General features: G+C 31.7%; 1 pseudogene; it reads left to right on the top strand.

Annotated features, from left to right (window-relative positions):
• Positions 1–6000, top strand: part of LOC102895689 — a 153408-nt pseudogene that overhangs the window by 26596 nt on the left and 120812 nt on the right.

Genomic DNA, 6000 nt, shown 5'->3' with positions numbered 1-6000 from the left:
GAGAGAGAGAGAGAGAGAGAGAGAGAGAAATATAACCATTACCCAATTTTACACATGTATGGCACTGGAAAGAAATTTCTCAATGAAAGTCAGGGCAGTGCAACATTCAGCTGTCAGAATCCTATGGCACTAGATGGTTGATGCATCACTGAAAGAAAGTGCTCAAATAGCATCTTTCCAATACTCTTAGATTTAACGATTGTAACTATAAAGAATTAAAGTTAAAGATTTTCTGTATTGTGATGTTCTAGTTTAATATATCCTAGAACACTTAAATTTTATATCACCCCTCCCCCTCTAAAAAAAAGGTGTAGGGGAGATGAAGAAGTTTTCTTAGACAAACAGGTCTGTATGTGGGATGTATTTTTTTTTCCCTAGGGCAGCCATAACAAATTACCACAAACTAGTGGCTTTAAACAAGAAAAATGTATTCTCTCACATCTCTAGAGTCCAGAAGTCCAAAATTAAAAGACTAGTTCCTTCTGGAGTCTCAGCTGCTGTCAGTTGCCAGCAATCCTTGGCATTCCTCGGCTTGGAGAAGCATCATTCCGATCTCTGCCTCCATCTTCACATGACCTTCTCTGTGTCTCATTGTGTCCTCTCTGCTTCTCTAACTACTTACATCTGCCAAAGACTCTATTTCCAAAGATGATCACATTCTGAGTTCTCGTGCAGACATAGATTTGGGGAGGACACTAGTCAACCCACTCCAGATGCTATTCTTCTTCCATAATTTACAAGTGCACAGCTTCTCTAGGCTCCAAAAGGCAACAGAGGGAGGTGCATTTGGGTCTAGAATGGTAACCGAACACTTTCTACTATAAGGTTAACAGAGACTGTGCAGACATTTCTATCTCCTTCATAAAGGCTTTAGAAATGCTTCTTTGAAAGAAAAGCTCCTGCACTAAAATAGCTCTTCTTATAGTTCATCTTTATCAATAAAACCTTAGGAAAATTAAACCATAAAGAAATGTCCAAAATGTGCTATTAGTTTGAATGAAATCTACAAAGATTCCAAAGCAAGAATAAAGCCTGAGGTTTGTGCCCTCTCCATTCACGAGGCTTTTCAGCCTTCCGAAAAAAGGATGCCAGGTACAAATGGACTGCTGGCCTAGATATGAATGTGCATGAATGTACATAACCATTGGCTTACAATAATGGAAATCGCAAATGCTTATTGTGGCTTTCAGTTAGATTTTTTTTTTTTATGTGGCTCGGTTTTTTTTCTATAGTTGATGATTGAAGAAATACCTTTTGTTTAGCTTAGCACAGTAAGAAGAGCCCTGGTCTCTCATCATAATAGGGAGTGAACAGATGGAACCCCAGGCAGCACAGACCTGAAGGTCTTTTCCTGATATAAAACTTTGGGCTTTTCTGTTATAAAATATCAGAGGAGGCTAAGTGTTACCTTAAAAAAAAAAAAAGGAAGGTCAGATTCTGCAGTTCTTTCTTAGGCAACAGTCCCTGATGCTCCATTATTCCCTTTGTTCCTTACAGCGGGATGTAGGGCTTCATTTATAAAGTCTTACAGGAGAATAAAATGGTAAATGATACTAAAAGTCCCTGGATTACACTCAGAAATGTGATGAGACTCTGTAAACCTTCTTCTTGTATAATTCTATAGCTTTCAGCACAAGGAAATTTGGGAAAGAATCTAATAAAATAGATATTAAAGAAGCATATGTTACTTTATTTTTGCTACATTTTTGGTACCATTTTATTAAATTGGGTTAAAGAGTAAATGCACTACTGAAGAGTCAGAACATTGAAATCCTGTTGGTTTACTACTTCCTCTTAATTGCTAAAATCCACAAAACTAATCTTTTATAAGATAGTAGCCTTTTTTTTTATTTTTGAAATGCAGAAAATGAGAGTTCTTACCTCCATATCAATGCACAGTGCTTTGCACATGCTAGGCAATCTATAAAAATTGGTTGAAATAAAATGAGACTCAGACAGAAACCACCCTTCAGAAATTCACTGATTAGATATTGGAATAAAGTTGAAAAAAGAAGTCCCATCATTTATTCTGGATTGGGAGAGTCTAGTTCTTCTTATAAGAAAAGCCCTTTCTCTGCTGAAACTTCAATTGCCACACAGGTGTATCTTTCAGAGTGGAAGGTAGAATTGTTCAGACACCAGAATTTTATAAATCACAGCCAAGAAAAATAAATAAATAAAAGAAGAAGCCAACATTGGTCTATTTCACTTCAAAGCTGCACACTTGCAAGCCACCTCATACGTGTTAAATTTCTTAGTGTTATGATATGTCATTCTTTGGCCTCACAGGAAATTTGAACAACTGCAATGAGCAATCAATAAAAATCCTTTTCCTTTTCACAACACCCAAGTGATATTTTCTAACTTTTGAGTCCCTCAAAGCAAGCTTTTCACAGTTCCTTTGATATGTACTTCTATAAAGAAATACCTTTGTTCTGGTAATCCTGGATTATAAAAAATAGCACGCTGAGGTACATGCAGGCTTGAAGAGAGATGGCATTTAGAAGATAACTATATTCCAGTGAAGATAACAGGATGCTGGTTTGGGGAAACAAGTAGAGGAGGGTCGAATGTATAAATTCAATCATTGTTGCTAAATTGGTTGTAACTGCAGTCTGGGCTTTAAAAGATCCAGATGCTAACATACAGTAAATCTGTGAAATAAAGTGGAGTAGTGGAAAAAGATATGTTTTGAAAAAGGCTCTACCAGCTGTGTAATTGTGCTGATACGTGAATCTCTTCTTTGCAATTTTTTAAAAATATTTTTCCAGACTAATAAAAAGATAATACAACAAATATATGTGTATCCACCACTCAGAGTTAATATTAACATTCTATCATATTTGATTTGGATCTTTGTATTTTAAAATATCAAAAATAGTACAGATAAATTTGACCTCTTTCTGAACCCCTCCCCAATCTATAACTCTTCCTCCATCCCTAGCATCAATTACTACCCTGTATCTGTTAAGTATGCAATTCATATTTTAATGAATTTGTAAGTAACATGTACTTGACAATAGTATATAAATACATACGTATAGTGTTGTATTTTTTAAATTTACACAAATGTTATCATAATCTATGCAACTTTCTACAACTTGCTTTTATTTTTACTCAACCTTAGGTATTTTGAAATCTACTCATATACATTCATATATTTCATTCACTTTGCTGTATTATATTCTGGATAAACAATTTATTTATCCATTTTTTTACTGATGAGAATTTGAGAGTATTTTTTTTTCCTCTTACAAATAATGTTGTCATTTGCACAGTTATGTATCCTAGAATTTTCTAGGACATATAGCCAAAAATAGAATTGTCAGCTCATAGTATATATGTACTTTCAACTATAATAGACATTGTTACAAAGTGCTTGTTCCAGTTTACACTCTCACTAGCATTGTATGAAAGTTTCTGTTTCCCACATTTTCCTCAACACTGGATTTTCTGTACTCTAGTAACGTGTTGTCCTGATTGGGTTTAAAATAAAATCTCATTGTTTCGTTTAGCTTTCATAGATTATTAATGAAGTCAACCATCTTTTCATATACTTGTTACCACTTTCAATCTCTTCTTCTATGGTTACCTGTTCATATCTTTTGTCTATTTTACTCTTGAGTTGCTTATCTTTTTCTTTCAGACATTTAGCACATATTTATATGTCTGTGGCTTGTGATTATTAATATGTCGTATATGTTGTAAATATCTTCTGTTGCTCATCTTTTAACTTTCTGATGTTTTTTGAGCATAAGTTTTAACCTTTATAAAATGTATCAAATTTTGTCTTCTTAATAACTTCTTGAGGTATCTGGTTTAAGAAATTCTTTCTTATCCTGTAGTCATAAATATATTTACTATATTTCATTCTAATATGTTGAACATTTAGAATTTTAATGTATATTAAAGTTTTTAACATATATTTAGGATTTTTATAAATTTCGTAAAATGTATCAATTTATATAAATTACATTTCACATATAAATATTTAAATAATATTAAATATTATCTATTAATATATTTTATATTAAAATATAAATATATTTTTGAATGTTTAGGATTTTTCTATATATTATAGGATTTAATATATATTTAGAACACATAAATTTTATTTATTTTATTCTAACATTTTAAATGTTATTTTCTTTTCTATTATAGAAAGTCAGTTAGCTCAAAACCATATATTGAAATGACTATGGTCTCATGCAGGCTTGGATCTGTTCTATTTATTCTGATACTAAAATATTAATGTAGATTTATTAATAGTCTTTCTCTAGGACAATATTAGGGCAGAGTAACTTATCATACTCTTGGATTTAATAAGAATGCTTTTAAATTTTTACCATTAAATACTGTGCCAGGTTTTTTAACATCCCCTCCTAATCCTAATTTGCAAAAATTTTTAACATATATACATGCCGAATTGTATTGATTGCTGCTTATTCTGTAACTGTAGAAAATTACTGGACGTGGTTCCATAGTGTAGCGGTTAGCATGTCTGCTTTACAGAAAGTCTTGAGTTCACACCCCAGTGGAGCCACAGTCCATGATCTATAGCCATGCCACCCTGAACAAGCCCGATGTCTGATCTCGGAAACTAAGCAGGTTCGGGCCTGATTAGTAGTCGGATGGGAGACCACCTAGGAAGAACAGATGCTGTTGGCATAAATAATAATAAATGATAAAAAAAGAAAGAAAATTACTGTATAATTTTTCCTTTAATATATAAATTGGGTGGATTAGATTAATAAATTTTTTTAACTGGGAACTAGGCCTCTATTCCTACTATAAATCTTATTTTACTTTTTGTTCATTTCTTTTAATAATCTATATTTTGTTACTAAAATTTTATTTGGGATTTCTGCATCTATGCTCAGGAATAATGTTGCATTATAATTTTATTATCATGTATTATCCTTAATCAATTTTGTTATCAAATTTATACTAACCTAATAAAATAGGCTAGATATCTCTTCACCTTTTTTTCTTTTTCTAAGTCAGGAAATATCTATTTCTTAAAACTCTATCACAATTCACTTATAAAACTTTCTGAATTGGAACTCTTGTTTATGAGAGAGATTTTTGAAGAGTAAATTAATTTTTTTGCCATAGAGTATTTTATTCATATTTTTCTATTTCTTCTTGAATTTGTTTTGGTAAGGATACATATTTCACTTAAATATTCCCATTTATCCAAGTTTTCAAATTTGTTCATATGTTATGTATTCATGGTATTGCCTCATAATTTGTATATTCTATTTTCTAATCTAATTGGTCTCTTTTCAACCAAATGTAAGCTAGATTTTTTATGAAGTCGGCATTTTTATTCAGTCAATCATTAATTCATTAAATATGAATTGACATGGAAGTGCTAATATAGCCTTCTAAACCCAGGAATCAAAGTCAAAGTGAGTTTAAGCAGACTTTAAACTTAAAAAAATACCATCTTTTATCATTGTTGGTATTTAGTAACAATATATGTATTATCTATTCATGTAATACTTATATTAATATAAGATTTACAAGCAAATATATTCCAATAAAGTGTTTTTATTTACAGGAAAAAACAATCATTGACTAGAAATATGGTACTTTCTTTTCTCTCCCAAAAACAACATCAGTCATAAAGAAGTAACCAAAGCACCATCTCCATCTGGAGGAAGCTTGCGATAATTCCAGAACATAGGAAGTGACAGCCTGAGGAACAGCATTACGTAAAAACTAAGCCTACAGTACAATGCACAGAAAAAGCACTAATAATTTTTTCCCAATGCTAAGAAAACAAGCTTTTTTTCCCTGAAAATTAAACAAAACACCCCAAATTGGAATTATTTAGCTGACTTTTGTTTTACAACAACATTTCCTGAAGATAATGACTTTACAATGATTCCTGAAGAAATTGTGTTAAGAGAACAGAGGACAGATTTGGGGGTCAAAAAAATATAAAAAAAACTGCATATAATTATCTACCCTAGGAGACTTAAAATGCAAATAAAC

This window comes from Pteropus alecto, unplaced genomic scaffold, assembly GCF_000325575.1.
Source record: "Pteropus alecto unplaced genomic scaffold, ASM32557v1 scaffold25, whole genome shotgun sequence".
Lineage (NCBI taxonomy): Eukaryota > Metazoa > Chordata > Mammalia > Chiroptera > Pteropodidae > Pteropus > Pteropus alecto.
Note: the sequence above shows the minus strand (reverse complement) of the source record. Positions and strands in the feature narration are given on the sequence as shown.